Consider the following 20,865-nt stretch of genomic DNA (forward strand, 5'->3'; position numbering starts at 1 on the left):
AAAAAAAAAAAAACAAAAAAAAACAAAAAAAAAACATAGACTGGTAGGGTTCAACAAACAGAAATTTACTTTCTCACAGTTCTGGAGGCTCGAAGTCCAAGATCAAGATGTTGGCAGGACTGCTCCTTCTGAGGACTCTCTACTTAACGTGTAGATGGTTGTCTTGTCTCGGTTTTTATATGGTCTTCCTTCTGTGTGCACACATCTGTGTCTGTATCCCCTCTTCCTATAAGGACATCAGTCATATTAGATTGAGGCCTACCCTAAAGAGTTCATTTTAGAACAATCACCTCTTTAAAGATCTTATCTCCAAATATGGTTACGTTCTCAGTTACTGGGAATTAGGGCTTCAACACATGAATTTCAGGGAACACATTTCAGCCCATAATGCCAACCCAACATCGGCATCAATGACATATTAATTATGTTCATCTGTTTGACTGTTGCACTAAATTGTAATTTCTTTATGGGCACGGACAACATGCCTAGGATAGAGCCCAGTACACAGCAGGTACCAATATGAGATAATTGCTTGCTGAGGACTATAAAGAGTTCATTGTAGGCTGGGTGCAGTAGCTCATGCCTGTAATCCCAGCACTTTGGGAAGCCAAGGCAGGAGGATCATTTGAAGTCAGGAGTTTAAGAACAGACTAGCTAACATGGCAAAACCCCATCTCTACTAAAGATAGAAAAATTAGCCAGGTGTGGTGGTGTATGCCTATAGTCCCAGCTACTCCGGAGGCTGAGGCAGGGAAAATTGCTTGAACCCGGGAGGCAAAAGAGGTGGCAGTGAGCCGAGATCACGTCACTGCCCTCCAGCCTGGGTGACGGAGGGAGACTTCATCTCAAAAAAAAAAAAAAAAAAGAGTTCATTGTATTTGGCACATATGAGGTCATAGTGACTTTTTCCAGATCAGACTTGACAATATTAAAATTAAAACTTTCTTATAACAAAAGCTACCATAAGCAAAGTCCAAAGATCATTATGAAAGAAAAAATAGTACCTGCGCATATGGAACGCCGTATGTGTTAAGAGTTGTAATACACAAGGGATCATATAGACAGATCAGAAAAGGATAAAAACTCAATATAAAAATACAACAATTACTATAAATAGTCCAAAATCATATGAAAGGAATTCAACCCCACTAGTAGTCAGCAAAAAGCTAATTGAAACAACAGAGAGCATTTAATGCTTATCAGACTGACAAAAATTTAAGATCTATGCATTAGTCCTGGCAAGAGAGTGGGAAATGGGTTTCTTCTACATTTAGATTGGAGTATGAACTAAAGTAATTCTAGAGTAAAGATAATCTGGCAGTGTGTCAGTCATAACAGCATTAGCTATAAGTAACTGCAAACCCAACTCAAACAAAGTTACTTATTAAGCCACATAACTCAAAGTCTAGACACAGCTGTATTTAGGTTACCTAAATGGTATCATTAAAACCTAGTTGTTTTTCATGTCTTACTTTTGTCCTCCAAGGAGAAGTCATTCTCAGAAAGTGTATCTGTTTGTGAAGGGAGCTTACATATTCACATTGACAAGTCCAGCACAGAACAAATGTCTTTGATCTAATTCTGCTTGGCTTGAACTGAATCACGTGCCCATCCCTGAACTACAGACCATTAAAACTAATGGGTTACTATATTCTTTTTTTTTTTTAAGATGGAGTTGCACTCTTGTTGCCCAGGCTGGAGTGCAATGGTGTGATCTTGGTTCACCACAATCTCTGCCTCCCAGGTTCAAGTGATTCTGCCTCAGCCTCCTGAGTAGCTGAGATTACACGCATGCACCACCATGCCCAGCTAATTTTTTGTATTTTTAGTAGAGACAGGGTTTCTCCATGTTGGTCAGGCTGGTCTTGAACTCCCGACCTCAGGTGATCTGCCCACCTTAGCCTCCCAAAGTGCTGGGATTACAGGTGTGAGCCACCACGCCCAGCCAGGGTACTATATTCTTATTAGCCAGTTCTGAATCAAAGTCCAATGTGTAAGCCAAAGGAGGACCCCATTCCATTTGTAACCCACAGATTAAGAGAGGAAGAAGACTAATTCATCTAAGGAAAACTGTTACCAAAAAAAACCAACAAAACAACAAAACATAAAACCTCACACCTCTCTACAGGCAGTATCTATTAAAATATATTTTTAAAAGCACATATGTAGGATTTTAACAATCTCACTTTTAGGATCAATTCTATACAAAAATGCATAATTTTTAAAAGATATACATATAAGGATATTTATTCTAGCATCACTTGTAATGACACAAAATCTGGAGAAATCTGTATTGTCAATAGAAAAGTTTCAAAAATTACGGTAGAAGAGGCCAAGTGTGTGGCTTACATCTGTAATCCCAGTGCTTTGAGAGGCTGAGGTAGGAGGATCACTTGAGGATCCAGGGGCTGGACACCAGCCTGGGCAACACAGCAAGACCCTGTTTCTATTAAAAATAATAAAAAAAAATTAGCCAGGCATGGTGGCTCATGCCAGCAGTCTAAGCTACTGGCAAAGCTGAGGCAGGAGGATCACTTGAGTCTAGGAATTTGAGCCTGCAGTCAGCTATGATCATACCTGGATGATGACAGAGCAAGATTTCAAAAAAATAATTATGGTCAATTAATACTATATAATATTATGTAGCTAGTTAAAATAATGGTCTAAATATTTATAATTAACCGTTGAGTTAGAAGAAGTTGCAGAAAAACATATGTAGTGTGATTATTTGTCAAAATAAAAATAAAAACCACATATATGTTTCTAAAACACATTAGAAAAAATATTGAGAGAAACATCAACCTTTTACATTGGTTTTGTCTAGGACTGGGATAAAGAGAAGAAAATGATCTTTTTCTTTATATACTTCTGAATAAATTCTATATAGTTCTGTATTGTTACAATTGTTAAAATGAATGCTTATTACCTTTTAAAAACAGTAAACAGAAACTGAAATGAAGAAGTTTTAGAATTTTAATTGTTTTAAAACCTGGAGCAAAGAGACGTAGGTTAGCTTTCAGTAAAGGAGGCATTAAACATATCGAAGACAGACTAACTCATGGATCCACATCCTGAGGGGATAGAAGGGATCTGTGTCAGAGCAGAGTCCCAAATGTACTAGGGCTGTGACGGCTTCACTGTTCCACAGGGAAATGTAAACAAACAGAATAGTATTTCATAAAATTTAGTTTTTTGGGTGAAAATGCATTTCTTTTAAGAAATCATGGTGACAAAAGATGGAAAGACTTTACAAATATATACTGTTACTTGTCAAGAGTAAAAAGTTACCAGCCCTGTATCTGTTTTCAGACTGATAGAAATGTGAATGGCCTATAAATCCCAATGTCTGAAAAAACCAGATCTATGGCACAAGTAGAAAGCTAAGCCATACCGAGTATTCCATTATTGGAACACTAAGCACGTGCGAGTTATTTATACCCTACTGCTCAAGGTCATCACTGAGGTCTGACTGCAAAAATTCAAAAAATTGCAACCTCAGTTATAAATGGGTTAAACAAGGGAACAGAAAATTCTTCTGTGATAGAGGAAAACAAGTATGCATGGATGTACACAGTTCTAGATAGACTTTGTTGGTAAAAGGAAAGAAGTTGAGGAGTTTCTCTCTTATAATGACTGTGGTGAGATCGTTTGCTGGGTTCAGGGTTAAGGAGCTCAGCAGGCATGATTGTGAGGTTGAGACTTGAGGGGAACAATAAACATGTAGAAGAGGTGCTATAGGGAATGGAAGACCAACCTGAGTGTGTACTAGAGTCTTCAAATTTGGAATAATACCTGTCTGAATTTGGTTTGGGTTACCTGCTCTTTAATGAAATTGTCTTTGGTTCCTGTATTAGGGTTCTCCAGAGCGAGTTCTTCCTGTCTCAAAAAAAGTATTGTACATTAATACTATGTAACATTATGTGGCTAGTTAAGAGAATGGGCTAGACATTTATAAGGAATTGTTGAGTTAGAATTGAAGAAAAATATATATGGTGTGATTATTTATAAATATACAAATGAAAACCTTTATGTGTTTTAAAACATTAGAAAAAGTATTGAGAGAAACTTCAATCTATTAACATTGGTTTTGTCTAGGAGTGGGATAGGGAGAAGAAAACAATTATTTTTCTTTACATACTTCTGAGTATATTTTACATACTTCTGTGTTGTTTGAATTGTTAAAACAAATGCTTATTACCTTTAAAAAAAAAAAGTAAATAGAAACTGAAATGAAGAAGTAGACTGCAGCAAAGAGAACTACTAGGATATATAGATATATGACAGGGGATTTATTAGGGGAATTGGCTCATGTTTTTCAATCCAGTATACTTGTACCATGATTTCCTCCCTTAATTTGAATTTTACATTGTATTCTATTTATAATAGTTAAATTAAAATAGCAGTTATTTCTGACAAAGCTCCATCAAAATCAATATGTTGATTATCAATTTTAAAGATGCCACTGTGGATTTCTGTTGCTGTGATACAGGATTGGTATTTTAAGTTCCTGGTAAAGTGCAACACACCAAGCGGACATTCAGTTGAAGGCTGTTTTATGATGCATATCATTTGTGCTTTTTACAGTTAAAATCAAATCTAAAATGTTGACAGTGATGGTTGGTATGTCAACTTTACTCCTCCATTTTATAGCTCATCTTTTACTGATTTAGAAGTCTGTACCTCTTTATTATATTGTAAGTTTTAAAAATATGACATAATAGAGACTACATCTTTACGTGCAAACATAATGAGGAGGATGCTGCTTATACAGAAATACACATGGTCTTTTCTCTGGGGAGATTATTACAAACCACCACTCTCCTATTTGCACATGAAAGTAGAAACCAGCAGGGCACTGTGGCTCACACCTATAATTCCAGCAATTTGGGAGGCCAAGGTGGGCGGATCACAAGGTCAAGAGATCAAGATCATCCTGGCCAACATGGTGAGACCCCGACTATACTAAAAAAGAAATACAAAAATTAGCTGGGTGTGGTGGCACATGCCTGTAATCCCAGAAAGCAAGCAGAAACCACAATGACATTAAAAGTATTTTTCCTTAAGACCTGCTCACATGATATCTAGGAGGCCAACAGTAAAAACGTGAAAACTGAATTCTCTTTTAGGAAATAAATACATCAAAACACATGGCATCTTTTAGTTTTGATGAAACTAAAATTGTTGTTATCAATTTAAAATAGTGTTCTACTTGGCAGATTTTATCATTTGGGCTTTAAATTTTGAGAAAGAACATTTTCCTAAAACAAAACTGAGATTTTTAAAAATATAAAACATACACAGAAGAATGTTGCACCAGCAGTCCACACCAGGAGTTACACTCCTAAGGCAGGACTCTAGAGTGAATCCTAGAGATTGCATAGGTAACCTAGATATTGTAAAGCTACACCTTATTCTGTTGGATGGCTCGTGTTGATCTGGTTATATCTTTCCACACTAATTTTCTTAACAATCATCCTTTATAATCATTCTTTGTATCAAATAATATATATTCTGTACTATCTGCTCTGATTGTGACAGGGAAAGGTTCTTCGTAAGAATTTTGTTCTTCCGTCAGAAGAAAGTATTTTAACGCCTCTAGCCCATTTTTCCCTCAAATATCCCAAATATAGTAAAGCCATCTAAATTCCCAAACCCCATACAAAAAACAGTACACTGTAAAACTCCAAAGACTTTGAAAGCGACAAGGCTGCCACTCATGTGTTCCTCCAGCAAGTGCCAGGCGCTGTTATGAAAGTGATAAGATACTGTTCCAATCCTCACAGTGTTAGACAGTGAGCAGACTCAACAGAATGCGTATGATGAGACTGCCAGAAAAGCGACGTCCTCAGGGCAGGAGGAGGGGACGCGGCATCTGCGCGGATGCGGCAGAGAAGCGGCCTGACCGGTGGACCGAGGAAAAGTGAGGAGGAAACATCCCGGGCAGGGGTCAGCTTGGCTGGGAGAGTGCAGCGCGCTCGGACAGGAAGAACGGGGGCAGCGACAGGAAAATGAGTGAGCGTGCAGATGAAAGCGACTGGGACCTGGGTGAGCCGCGCGCAGGGAGCAGAGCATAGTCCCGCGGGAGCAGCAAGAAGGACAATGGCGTGGGCAGGAGGATTGGAAGGACTGCTGGTAGAAGATGAGGGACACTGAGGGCAGGCAGGGCAACCGGGAGCTTGCTGCAGTCGACGAGAAGAGAAACTAGGAGATTGAAAAGTTAGTGACTTTGAAAAAGCCAAAATACTTCTGAGGTAAAACAAAACATTTAACCCGCCGGGAAGGAGTGGAGGATGGCACATGGGTCACTAACCACAAAGCAGAGGTCTTTAAAGTAAATCATAATCAAGTTTTTGTTGTTGTTTGAGACAGGGTCTCACTTTGTCACCCAGGCTGAAGTGCAGTGGCGCGATTTCGGCTCACTGCAACCTCCGCAGCCCACCTCAGCCTCCGGAGGAGCTGGAACCACCGGCGCGCGCCTCCACGGCCGGCTAATTTTATTTTTTGTAGAAAGGAGGACTACGTTGCTCAAGCTGGTCTCGAACCCCTGGGCTCAAGCGACTTGCCAGCCTCGGCCTCCAAAGTGCTGGGATTACAGGAGAGCCACCGCGCACCTGGCCCAAATCTAATTTTGTGATGTGGGATTAAGACGTGGTAAAGCCCCTAGGCTCGGCCAATCAGGAAAGCTATGCCCTCAGCATCTAAAAAAAATGCCCACCAGAAAGGAAGAAAGGTGCCGACTCTTCACCCCGCGGGCTGCATCTGGTGGGCAACGCCGCCAGGTAATCCACTGCAAACATACGGACACTCTTTTCAGCATCAGATTACCATAAAGATAGAAGAGCACACCCCACGCAAAATCCTTCCTGTCCAGTCCCTTTAAAGCCTCTTTCATTGTCCTCCGCGACGCAGCCCGTAAAGCCGCCAAAGGAACTCTGAAGCCAAAGTCCACGCGCAGCGCATGCGCACCCTCTGCGGCGTGGGCGGAGGGTGGGGCGGGAAGGACGTTTCCCAGAAGGCGCCTCCATCGCAGCTGCCCTTCCTCCCGCTCTCAGGCCTCGTGACGTGACTCCACCCACCACACTCCTCGGTCGCAAACAGCAGTTTGCCAGCGCCCCCCTGCGGTCTGGCTGGGTGCTGCGGACGTGCACGCAGGGCCAGAGTGCGCGAGTAAGCAGAGTGCTGCGAGTCTGGCCGCCGCCGTCGTCACCGTAGCGCGCCGACTGGGAGCCCAGCGGAGCGAGGGAAGGGAGGAGGAGGGAGACGCGCGAGGAGGGGAGGGAGGAGGCTAGACAAGGCGGGGTGAGGGGGAGCAGCGGTGGCGCAAGCCTCGCGGAGCAGCGCAACCTGGGTAGCTGCCGCCTCCGGACCGGGCCACCGGAGTCAGTGTCCCAGAGACCCTGTAACCCCTCAAAGCGGACGAAGGAGTCCATGTTGGGGAACTTGGCGGCGGATTGACTGGGACCTGTAAACCTGTGGGGCCGCCGCCGGACCGAGCGCCTCGACTTCGGCCTGAGGTAAACACGGGCCGACCCGCGGGGTGGATGGGCTTGGGCAGCTGTCGGGGCGAGGCCAGGGTTAGAGGCCGGCGCAGAGCGCTGGAGCTGGCCTGGAGCGACGCGAGAACTGACAAAGTTTCGGAATCTCGCGCGGCCCGGGCGGCGTCGTGCGCTGGGAGGAAAGTTGGAGCTGCCTCTCCGGATGGGGTAGGCTGCGGCCGGGAGGGCCCCTTTCCCTGGCTGCCCCGCGAGGGAGGCCCGGCTTTGGGCCGCCGCGGCCGCCTCTCTGTCGCACTCCGTCCCATTTCCTCCTTGTGGCCTACGCGCCTCCCGCCGCCTTAGCTGGCGATGCCTGTCCCCGCCCGGGTGCAGGGTCCTGCGGGGGGAGAAGGGGATCCACGCCAGAACCGCCGCAGACACTCTCCTCCCTGCAGTGGAAACGTGTCTTGCTGAGCTTCCGGGCACTCCCGACCCCGGTATCGGCTTTTCTTGGGAGACTTTGGTCCCGAGCGTCCAAGCCCGCTTGTGAAACCAAACTTTACTACGCTGTGACCTCTCAAGTGCACGAATGGGGAAGAACCGGCGCTTCTAAGCATCAGCCTTTTCACTGGGTGCTCTGAACTACAAACTATTCTCCAACCCCCAATGTTTTAAACTCGCTGCCTGGGCTGACAACTACCGGGCCTGGAAATCTAAATTTAGCCTAATCCGTCGCCCCTTCTCAGACCTAGGAATTTTGAATCATTAATAAGATTTCTTATCGATGTAACATGTATTTTGAAAAATTGTTTCAAAGTAGACGCCTAGTTTAGAGTACTTGATTTAGACATTCACAGATTCAAATGTTGAGTTTTGAAATACCCCCAGTATATTTCCGTAGGGTATTACATAAGTGCCTACCAGTTGAGTGTTTTTCATTCATTTTGGATTACATTTTGGCCAATACACTACCAGTGAACTAAGATACTTAGCAAAAATGCTGAAAAATGTTTTTAATGCGTTGTGTAGTAAATGCTGATGTTAAGTTTTCTCCGATTTGGGAATTTCCCCCGAATGTTGGGAAATGCTTGTTAATAGGTGCATTATTTTTTCATTTTAAAAGAAAAATGAATTTATACGTATGACTGCCTATCTCAGCAGCAGAATATCAGGGCAGTACATTTTAAAATAACGATTGGTTTTTGCATTTTATTATTGTATTAAAGTTTTGACACGTAATTAAGTCTGTTTCTAAACAATTGCTTTCTCTTTCCTGTTTGTTTGGCAGTTGGCTTGATCATCTCACTATTTTGGTCAAAAGATGCAAGAAAAACTTTATGGGCCTTTTGTTTTTGTTGTTTCAACTGATTGGGCAAGAGAAATGAAATCTTTAAACTTTTGTATTGCTTTTGTTTTATATTCTATCGAATAATCTGAATTTATATTTTTTATGCAATGTGAGTTTTTAAGAAATACTAGTTCTCAGGGTAGCTGCATTTTAGCCATAATATTTTTTGGTGCTTGCAAATATTTTAACAGTCATTCACTTTTTCACATTCAAATAGTGACTTTTTACCTGAGAGTTTGAGTACATTTTAAAATTTCATTGGGGTAAAATTTGAATGTTTGTTTACTGTAAGTATACTTGTGGTTTAAAGACATTTTTCAATATAAAAGGGATGAAAACTAGAAGAAAATGTAAAATTTCTAAATATGTTGCCTGAAAAAATGTCATGGAGAAAATTTTAAGGAGAATTTTTTTTTTTTCTGTTAATGCCTTTATGTGGTAATGGGGACAGTGTGTTAAGATGGAAACTTTTCAAGAGTTACTCAGCTCCCCATCGTCCTTTGGCACCAACTAGAGCTTAAGACAGTTTTCTTGAAAACCTGTGGTTTTATTCAGCAGAGATAGGATGAATCAGTGCAGTTATATGATACTGTTGATTCATCATCAATAACATCTTTTAGTAATAAGGAAGTACAGTATTATACTATCCATCAACTTAATACTGAACTTTTAAGGTATATCAGAGATAGTTGTAGTGCCTTAATTAAAGAGGGTGGCAGGCATAAAAGTAATAAAAAGAAAGTCAACTGTAGAATAATTTTTATTGTAACGTCCCTTTAGCAAAGCTCTGCCCTCGTCTGCTCTTGTCTTTTAATGATGTTAATTGTGTCTTGACTTACCTTGCCCAGTGAAATAAAGAAACTTAAAACCCATATTTTTATTAGTCTGCCCCCCAAAATAAATTAATAGCTTTGCACCATGTCTTGCTTCTGAGCAGTAGTAACTGTTAGTACTACTGAGTAGAGCCCAGAGTTAAAATATCTGATATCATTCTTTTACTATTCTCAAAAGTCATCTTTGTATTGTATTTTTTTTAAGTTCTGGCTATGAACTTTATGAATTCCTGGTACATAGACACATTAGAAATTCAATGCAAAATGTAAAAACACAACCACTATTTTGCTTGCAGAATAACTTCCTAAAAAGTCACTGTGACCTTTGCCAATCTACAGTCTTTAACGCTTCATAGACAGAATGATCCTGATAAAATGTCAGGTCATGTAACTTCTATTCTCAAATGGCTTTCCTTCTCAATCATAGTAAATTCCATACTATTATGGCCAACAAGGCCCTATGATTTGAGTCTCTTCTTCCTCTCTGACTCCAGTCTCCTTTCCCCTAAGTTATTGTGGTCTCCTCTAACTACTGTGTAGAAAACAACAGCCTTCCCCCCATCTCCTCAATATTTACTATCTATTTTTACACCAGATTTTTCTCCATAGCCTTTATCATTTTGCAACATACCGCATAATCTACTAACTCTGTTTATTGTGTATTTTCTTCACTGTAATGTATCTTCTGTGAGATCAGCATTTGTCAGTTTTGGTCACTGTTTTGCCCCTAAACACCTGAACAATGCCTTACATGTAAGTTAATGAATTAACTTGCTTTCAGCTATAAACGTTACAAATAATGATTGTGGTTTGAAACTTAATAGACTAAGCAAGTCTCATTCTGTGGCATAAAGTGCCAGGTTACTTATATCCATGCACATGGGCCATGTTCATTTGAGGGGTCCATGTTTTTTTGTTGTTGTTGTTGGTTTTGTTTTTGCTTTCAGATAGCATCTCACTCTTGTCTGCCAGGCTGGAGTACGGTGGTGTGATCACAGCTCTCACTATAGTGCCCAGGCTGGTCTCAAACTCCTGGGCTTAAGTAATCCTCCCACCTTGGCCTTCCAGAATGCTGGGATTACAGGAATAAACCAACACACCCAGTCCAAGGGTTCTGTGTTTTTAGAGGAGTATGACGTTATGTGACCTTGAAACTATCATTTGTCTTAATATAGAAGGAACTAAGAATGCCTTAGCTAAGAATAGAGCAGTGTATTAGTCTGTTTTCACCCTGCTGATATACCTGAGACTGGGAAGAAAAAGGTTTAATAAGACTTACAGTTCCACATGACTGGAGAGGCCTCAGAATCATGGCGGGAAGAGAAAGGCACTTCTTGCGTGGTAGTGGCAAGAGAATAAGAAGATGCAAAACCAGAAACCCCTGTTAAGACCATCAGATCTTGTGAGACTTATTCACTATTATGAGAACAGTATGGGGGAACGACCCCCATAATTCAAATTATTTCCCACCGGGTTGCTCCCACAACACATGGGAATTATGGGAGTACAATTCAAAATGAGATTTGGATGGGGACACAACCAAACCATGTCAAGCAGTATAACTATCTTACTGTTAAAAATGTAATTTGGAAGCCATATTTATTTCCTTTAGCTCCAGAAGGCAGAACTAGGATTGCGATGATGTGTATTGAAAGGGAGGAGAGAGGTAGCAAGAGATCTGGGAGAAGTAGGAGGCTTTTTCAGTAGTCTGAGAGAGATGAGGATAACTTAAATTAGGATCATAATTGTGGAGATGTGCTCAGTGGATGGGATTTGAGACCAGCAGGCCTCAGTAGATTGAAAGTGAGTGAGAAATAAATTTCAAAGATTACTTCTGGGTTGCACTCCTGGATTGATAGTGGTACCGGATAAGGAGCAGAGCTCTTTTTGGTTTTGACATATCAGGCTTAAGGTACCTTTGGAGTTTTCAGGTAGAAATTTCTGTAAGCAATTAGATATATGATTCTAAAATTCAGAGGAGGAGTACGGGCTGGAAATGGAAAACTGGAGTCACCCATACAGGTGATTGGAACTATAGATATGGATGAAATTGTCTAAGGGAGGGAATATAGGTTGGAGTAAAAAAAAAGCCTAGGATGGAATCACAATGAGCTCTAAGATTTAAAAAAGTTTGCTAGAAGATTGTGAGCTCCCAGAGAAAACTGTGAAGATCAGAGAAGTAGAGGGTAAACGGGGTGTTACAGAAACCAAAGGAGGAGAGTGTTACAAGGAGAGAGAGTTGGGTCAAGTGTTGATAAGAGTTGAATAAGGTAAGAACTAAAAAAATTTTTGTTGACTCTAACGATGTGAAGCTCATTGCCCTTTTGAACAAGCAGGACAGTAAGGTTCTTACTTTGAAACTGCTGCTTCTGTAATTGCTTAAAAGTTTTGAAATCAAAGTTTCAGAAATTATCACCCATTTTACAGAAGACAGCTAATGTTTATCAGGTATTTACTATGTGTCAGCCACTCTGTTGTAGACATTTTACGTATGTTTTCATTTGATCTTTTTAGTAGCCTTGCAATGTTGAATGTCTTAGTTCATTTTGCAGTGATGAGTCTGGGGCTCTGGAGAAGTTAAATAACTTGTTAAGTGTCAGAGAACTTGCCAAGTATCTATACATTTCTTTTACCCTAGACTTCTCAGATGTATTTTTAGAGGTGTATTTTTGTTGTAATTTTGACAATAAGGTAAAAATTAATTGTTTTTTTTTTCTTTTTCTTTTTTTTATATATAGGTTTAAGAATCAGTCAGACCTGGTTTTGAACTCTGGTTGTCCTGGATGACTGTCACCTTTTATAGCTGAGTCCATCTGACTTTCAGCCTTTAGTTGTTTATTATATTAGTTGCCTCTCAACCTCTAGATCAGTGCTGTCCAGCAGACAGTTCTTTAATGATAGAAGTGTTCTGAATCTGTATTGCCCAGTATAGTAGTTGGTAGTGATGTGGCTATTGAGCACTTGTAACAATGGCAGTGCAGTTGAGGTACTGAATAGTGGTTATTGTATTGGATGATGCAGATATAGATCAAAGGTCATTGAGAATCTTCTAAATAATAAAGCAGGGTCTTATAAAAAGAAGAGATGAAAATACATACTGTTCTTCATTTGAAAGGAACACTGCTTTATCTGCCGTAAGTGAATTTTTATAGGTAACTGTAAAAAAAATTCTTAAACTTTCAGAAAAGTCCGTAGTACAGTACAAAGAACTTTTCCCCATTGAGTCATTTGAGAGTTAGTTGTAGAATCCCACTTAAGTTCCATGTACTCTACAAAGACCTTTTTCCTCCTAAACCAGTTGAGAGTAAGTTGCATGTACAGTCTCATCACCTCACACAAATACAAGGACTTTCTGTTGTAAAACTGCAGCATAATCACCAAAATTAGGAAATCGACTTGGTATGGTGGCTCACACCTCTAATCCAGCACTTTGGGAGACAGAAGCAGTAGGATCACTTGAGCCTAGGAGTTTGAGACCACCCTGGGCAACATAGTGAGACCTTGTCTCTACAAAAAAGAAACAAAATTAGCTAGGTGTGGTAGCAAGCACCTGTGGTCTCAGCTACTCAGGAGGCCGAGATGGATCACTTGAGCCCAGGAGGTCGAGGCTGCAGTGAGCTAAGATTGTACCACTGCATTACAGCCTGGACAACACAGCAAGACCCTGTCTCAAAAAAAAAAAAATCAAGAAATTAATCTTGCTATATTGTTAGAATCTAACCTCAGACCCCATTCAAATTTTGCCAATTTCCACAGTGGTTTCCTTTGTAACAAAAGAATTCAAAATTCTGTGTTACATTTAACTGCAATGTCTTTTTAGACTCCTTTAACCTGGAACAGCCCCTCAGTCTTGACTTTCATGACCTTGTTGGTACTCTTTAAAGCTTATAAATTAGTTCTGTTGCAAAATGTCTCAGTTTGAGTTTGATACTTCTTTTTTTCATACCTAGTTTTTTTCATGTGTAGTTTTCTTTCTCTAGGATGCCAGATATTTCCTTATGGTTAGATTCAGATTGTATACTATTTGACAGTAATGATGCTGTGTTTTTCTCATTGTGTCCCATCAAACGGCATATAATTTCTGTTTGTCTCATTACTGATGATGTGCACTTTGATAACTTGATTGAGGTAGTGTCACCCAAGCTTCTTCACTGTAAAGTTACTTTTGTCCCATTAGTAATTAACATGCATTTAGTGGAAAAGTATTTTGAGACTGTATAAATAGTCCATTCCTTATTAAACTTGCCATTTATTTATTCCGAAATGGTCTCAGCTTTGGCCAATGAAAGCCCTTCAAGCTAGTTTCTGTTTTCTTTTGAGTTGCTCTTCACACTTCCTTTTTTTTTTTTTGAAGTGGAGTCTTGCTTTGTCACCCAGGCTGGATAGTGTGGTGATCTTGGCTCACTGCAAACTCTGACTCCCAGGTTCAAACGATTCTTGTGCCTCAGTCTCCCATGTAGCTGGGATTACAAGCATGGGCCATTACACCTGGCTGAATTTTGTATTTTTAGTAGACACAGGGTTTTGTCATGTTGGCTGGTCTTGAACTCCTGACCTCAAGTGATCCACCTGCCTTGGCCTCTCAAAGTGCTGGGATTATAGGTGTGAGCCACCACACCCGGCTACTTCCTTACTTTTGACATAAGAAAACAAAGCTCATTTTGTACTTTCCCTGCCCCAGCACTGGAATCAAACATTTCTCCAAAGATTGGTTGCTTTTAGTGGAGAAAAATGTCTGGAAAACAAGACTTGGATGCTCTAATTTCAGTATCTGTGTGTAGAAAACCATGACTTGGTACCAATTTCTCCTTTCTCTGATTTCAGTCCACAAGATTTGTCCTCATTTTCTCCATTGCCAAATTTATAACTCCCTTCTAATGAGGAGAAATCTGACTCATTATCCTTACTTACTAAATTTGATCAATTCCCTACATGTGGCCAATTTCTCATTGCCTTTGCTTTTCTGTACCTTCTTTGCATAACTTTTTTCTCTACTTAGGCTCTGACATCCTGTCCTGGGATGCACCCCTTACTCCATACTTCTTAGATACCCTATACTGAAGATTTTACCATTCTGCTTGAGCTTTAATGCCTTAATCTGGGTTCCCTCACTATTCCTAACATGGATATTTTACTCACTATCTTGGGCTCCAGTGCCTCCAGCCAGAATAGCAGCATATAGACATGTTCTTTTAAAGTTTATGCTTCTTTTTGTAGATTATTATACCAACACTTTTAGTGAAAATTTTAAGTGTTCTCAAGAAATTTAAATCCTCTTGAGTAAATGTAAACCCTCTTGAGACTCTCACATCTCTGTTAGGGATAAGACTAAACTTCTTCCTTTTTTACCCTTTCTTTTACCCTAGACTTCTCAGATGTACTTTTAGAGGAGGCTTTTTGTTGTAATTTTGACAGTAAGGTTAAAAATTAGTTCATTTTTTTTTTCCTCCTTTTTCTTTTTTGTATATAAGTTTAGGAATCAGTCAGACCTGGCTTTGAATTCTGGTTGTCCTGGATGACTATCACCTTTTATAGGTGACCTAATCAATATCTCCATTTCCTCACCTAACTTTTAAATAACGTTTATCTAGGTCCAGTGGTGGTAACCACTAACTCTGTCTCTGTTCATACTCTTAAGTTAGCTTTGTTTAGTGGGCGATTTTTAAGCATTTTTAATGTAGTGTTCTGTTCAATTTTGATGGTGTTTTAATTTTTTTAATGTACCGTGTTGTGGTACGTTGAGGATTACATGTGGAAAGGCATGCCAGAATATTTAGTTCATTGTACAGTATACTCATTGTGAGTATATTGTAAGCATTCACTCTACCTGTAGTTCTGAATTCCAGGTTTGTTGATATCTATATGTCCATTAGGTCTGTGCTCCAGGGGAACTTAGTCCTTATCAGGCCTTGTTTATTGATATCCAGTCGTTTTTCCATTTTCTCCTAACTAGTTTCCTATGCTTTCCATCCGCATCCGCTAGCTCACCTTTCTGTTACTGCATGAAGCTCAAAATCCCAAATTTAAACATCTCATAAACCACTTTCAAAACAAATAAATGGGAGAGTGGTGGACTTCAAGTCTGCCTAAGGAAACACAAAGTCCTAACTTGGACTTAAGTACCTTAAAGTTTTTGCACTTTATTATCATTATTTTTCTTACTCTCCCCTGTCATTAGTTAACTCCCCCACTGGTATATTTAAAAAATGTCTTAGGAACTCTTTGCCTATTTCTCACATTTGGCACTTAGCATATGCTATGTTGTTCATCTTCTATATCTTATGTCTCTAGGTCTACTCTTTGTACAAGGAAGGGATACAGTATCTTAATCTGTCTTTATATTCCAATACCAAGTTCAGTTCCCTGGCCCCAGTAGTTATTTAGCACTTAAAATAAACCAAAACAGAAATACAGACATTAAAGAGAGCAGCCAAAACAACACTGTTTTGAAAATTCTCTAGGATCAGTGAAACAGTTTACAAATGATAGGTTTTGTTTTTCTGTTTTGTTTTTGAGACAGAGTCTCATTCTGTCACCCAGGCTGAAGTGCAGTGGCACGATCTCGGTTCACTGCAACCTCTGCTTCCCAAGTTCAAGCAATTCTTCTGTCTCAGTCTCCTTAGTAGCTGGTGTTACAGGCGTGCACTACCGCACCCAGCTAATTTTTGTATTTTAGTAGAGATGGAGTTTTGCCATGTTGGCCAGGCTGATCGCTGATCCTGAACTCCTGACCTGAAGTGATCTGCCCATCTCAGCAGTGGGCACCTCCTGAAGTGCTGGGATTACAGGCATGAGCCACCTCACCTGGACCTGATAGGTGATTTTTTTAATGTAAATATACTTGTAACGCTGTTTTGTATACCTAGGTGGCTTGTCAAGAAGAATGCTTCTATAAACTGTTATAATGGGGAATAAATATTAATGACTCAAAAAATTTATAAGCAATCATTCACCTGAAAACCTCATCATAGAAAAGCCTTCCGTTAGGACAGTTTTAATGTAATAGGTCATATTTCTTTAGGAACTGTTGTGCATGTCCAGTTACTTAATGAATCAACATGAGTAATGTGAGGGAGATGCGCGAAACAAAATAGCTTCATTTTGTTTCAAAACTGCCGCAGAATTAGATTTAATTAAAACTGAATGGAGGGTAGACAAATCCAGTTAGGCCCTTTAAAAGGTTTAAAATATAGTTTATTAATATAGTCATTCCAACCATCTTCTGTTATTGTTTGCATTGTTTATCCTTTTCTATACATTTAACCTGTCTTTATTTTTAAAGGGCGTTTCTTGTAGACAGTCATATAATTCATTCTTTCTTTAAAATCCAGTTTGATAACCTCTTTAAATTGGTGTGCACGATTATTTACATTTAATATAATTATTAATGTTTGCTCATTTCGTTCCTTCCTTTTTTAGGAGGTGTGGGGAGAGACAGGGTCTCACTCTGTCCCCCAGCTGGAATGCTGTGGGATGGCCATAATTCCCTGCAACCTTAACTTCCTGGGCTCAAGCAATCCTCCTGCTTTAGCCTCCAGAGTAGCTAGTACTACAGGTACATGCCCCTACACTCGGCTAATTTTTTAAATTTTTGGTAGAGATAGGTGTCTCATTGTGTTACTTAACCAGGCTGGTCTTGAACTCATAGCCTCAAGCCGTCCTCCTGCCTCAGCCTCCCGAAGTGTCTGTCCTTTTTTAGATTATATGAATATATTTTGGTATTTTATTTTCAATGTAACCCTTGGTTTTTAAACTCTTATCTCTCTGTATTATTTTTTAGTGGTTGCATTAGGGCTTCATGGTCCATTTGAGTAGCCAGTAACTATATATGTGAATCTTGAGCACTTGAAATGTGTTAATTTGAGTTGAGATGTACTAGAAGTATAAAATACACACTGGATTTTACAAAAAGAATGTAAAATAGCTCATTAAACAATAATTATATTGATTACATCTTTAATAATGTTTTAATTGATTACATGTTGAAATGATAATATTGTGTACATATTGGAATCCGCCATTCAATCCAGCAGTCCCACTAGTGAGTATCTACCCAAAGGAAAATAAATCATTGTATGAAAAAGACACATGCATGCACATGTTTATAGTAGCACAATTTGCATTTGCAAAGGTATGGAACCAACCTAAGTGCCCATCAACCAACAAGTAGTTTAAGAGAATGTAGTATGTATACACCATGGAATACTACTTAGTCATAATGTCTTTTGCAGCAACTTAGACAGAGCTGGAGGCTATTATTCTAAGTGAAGTATCTCAGGAATGGAAAACCAGATGTATGTTCTCACTTATAAGTGGGAGCTAAGCTATGAAGATACAAAGGCATAAGACTGATATAATGGGCTTTGGGCCGGGCATAGTGGTTCATTTCCGTAATCCCTGAACTTTGGGTGGCCGAGGTGGGTGAATCACTTGAGGCCAGGCGTTTGAGACCAGCTCGGCCAACATGGTAAAACCTCATCTCTACTAAAAATACAAAAATTAGCCAGGCATGGTGGCGTACACCCATAATCCCAGCTACTCCAGAGGCTGAGGCATGAGAATTGCTTGAGTCTCGGAGGTGGAGGTTACAGTGAGCCAAGATCACGCCACTGCACTCTATCTAGGCTGGGCGGCAGAGTAAGACCCTGTCTCAAAAATAAATAAGTAGAATGATATAATGGACTTTGGGGACTCAGGGTGAAGGTTGGCAGGGGGTGAGGGATAAAAGACTACATACTAGGTACAGTGTAACACTGCTCAGGTGACAAGTGCACTAGAATCTTAGAAATCAGCACTAAAGAACTTAATCCATATAACCAGGAAGCGCCTGTACCTCAAAAATTATTGACATAAAAATAAATTTTAAAAAATGCTTTTTTCTTCACGTTTGCTTTGTCGCAGTTGATTATGATTTATTTATTTTTTGAGATGGAGTTTTGCTCTTTTTGCCCAGGCTGGAGTGAAGCGGCACGATCTCAGCTCATTGCAACCTCTACCTCCCAGGTTAAAGTGATTCTCCTGCCTCAGCCTCCCAAGTAGCTGGGATTATAGGTGCCAGCCACCGTACCCAGCTAATTTTTTCAGGTTTAGTAGAGACAGGGTTTCACCATGTTGGCCAGGCTAGTCTTGAACTCCTGACCTCAGGCACTCCACCCACTTCGGCCCCCCCACAGTGTTGGAATTATAGTCATAAGCCACATCGTCTGGCCTTTGATTATGATTTATAAGCATGTTTTACTTTTGCATTTATCTTATTAAGTGTTCTCTGAGCTTCGTGAATTTCTAAATTTGTGCTCTTCAAGTTTGGGAGGCTTATGAACATTATTTTTTCAAATATTTTTTTCTGTACCAATTTCTTTCTCTTTATGTTACTCACATGACAAATAAAACTTTTGATTTTGTCCACAGGACCCTGAGACTCTTCATTTTTTTCTTCATTCTTTTACTTCTCTGTTCTTCAGGTTAGGTCATTTCTATTGATTTGGCGTCATGTCCACTGATTCATTCCTTTGCATTTCTATTCTGTTACTGTCCCTTTTTTTAGACATCATATTTCTTATCTCTAAAATTTTAATTTTTATGCTTACTATTTCACTGCTGAGAATTCTATCTTTTCATTTTTTTGAAAGTGTTTATTTTTTTCTCCATGGAGCATAGTTATAATTGCTATTTTAAAGTCCTTGGCCAGGCACAGTGGCTCACACCTATAATCCCAGCACTTTTAGAGGCCAGGGAGGACAGATCATGAGGTTAGGAGTTTGAGACCGGCCTGACCAACATGGTGAATCCTTGTCTCTGCTAAAAATGCAAAAATTAGCCAGGCATGGTGGTGCATGCCTGTAATCCCAGCTACTCAGGAGGCTGAGGCAGGAGAATCACTTGAACCCGGGAGATGGGGATTTGCAGTGAGCCGAGATTTTGGAGGTTACAGTGAGCCGAGATCGTGCCACTGCACTCCAGCCTGCACGACAGAGTGAGACTCTTGTCTCAAGTAATAATAATAATAAAATAAAGTCCTCAGTAATTCCAATATTTGAGTTATCTTGGGGTTGGCAGTTATTGATTGTTTCATGGAGAAATGGCCATATTTTCTTGTGCTTTGTATCTCAAGTAAGTTGGAACTGTATCCTGAACAATATTATGTTATACAGACTGTAGGTCCTATAAATAGTCTTTTAGATACGTTTTGTTTTTGTTTTGTTTTAGCAAACAGTCCATAAGATTCAGACTGTACATTTTGGTAGTTTTTTTGTTGTTTCGTTTTTGAGATAGGATGTTACTCTGTCGCACAGGCTGGAGTGTAGTGGCAAGACTATAGCTCACTGCAGCCTTGATATCCTTGGCTCAAGCGATCCTGCTGCCTCAACCTCCTGAGTAGCTGGGACTGCCTGTGTGCACTACCACGCCTGACTAACTTTTTTTTTTTTTTTTTTTTTTGGTAGAGATTAGGTGTTGCTATGTTGCCCAGGCTGGTCTTGAATTCCTGAGCTCAAGCAGTCTTCCCACTTTACCTCCCAAAGTGCTAGGATTATAGTTATGGACCACCATGCCTGGCCTCAGACTACAAACTTTGTCTTGCCTTTTGGGGGTGATAGTTCACCTTTAGCTTCAAAGCCTTTGCTGTATTGGTCTGGGTCTGTCCTGTGCTAACTGAATGCTTGCATAGTTCAGCTAAGATGTGTGTAGATTCATGTGGAGAATTAAGGAATCCCCTTGATCAGACTCTCTCCAGGATTTTTTTCCTCCCACCCACCTGCAGTGTCCCCTTTCCTGGCCCTTTTGGCTAGAAACACACAGAAAAATGGGACTTCTCTCAGACTTTTAGCCACCTGTTCCACTGCCACTATGTAGCCACCCTTAGGACAAAGCTATGAGAGAAAAGATGAAAAATAAAGTAGGAAGACTCAATGCAGTTCACTTCTCCAGATTTTTACTTCCCTCCACATTCCACCTACTTTTATTTATTTCTCAGAGTATAGTACTTAGATGAATACCTTTAGTATTCTGCCTGGATTTTTTGAGGTAGGCTATAGTGGGGGCCTACTTCATATTGGGCAAAACCATATTTGGTAATATATCTGAAAATAAAATTTGAATCAAATATTTATAAAACTTAAAAAATTTGAAAACCAGTGGACTAGGGAGAATACTCCAAATTTTCAGGCTGAATAGCCCTGTGAACAGCCTAGAGTTAATCTGTAACTAGACT

The 20,865-nt window shown here is 40.1% G+C and overlaps 1 protein-coding gene across 2 annotated transcripts in view; it reads left to right on the forward strand.

Moving 5' to 3' along the window:
- The first annotated feature begins 7,194 nt into the window (after nt 1-7,194).
- SCAF11 (SR-related CTD associated factor 11) overlaps nt 7,195-20,865 on the forward strand; it is a 78,646-nt gene continuing 64,975 nt past the window's right edge. For both annotated transcript variants that reach the window (XM_017529661.2, XM_037738799.1), the window contains exon 1: nt 7,195-7,514. The gene's annotated coding sequence lies outside the window, so the exon portion shown is untranslated. The remainder of the gene's footprint in view (nt 7,515-20,865) is intronic.

The sequence above is a fragment of the Cebus imitator genome, unplaced genomic scaffold (genome assembly GCF_001604975.1).
Source record: "Cebus imitator isolate Cc_AM_T3 unplaced genomic scaffold, Cebus_imitator-1.0 Scaffold2, whole genome shotgun sequence".
Lineage (NCBI taxonomy): Eukaryota > Metazoa > Chordata > Mammalia > Primates > Cebidae > Cebus > Cebus imitator.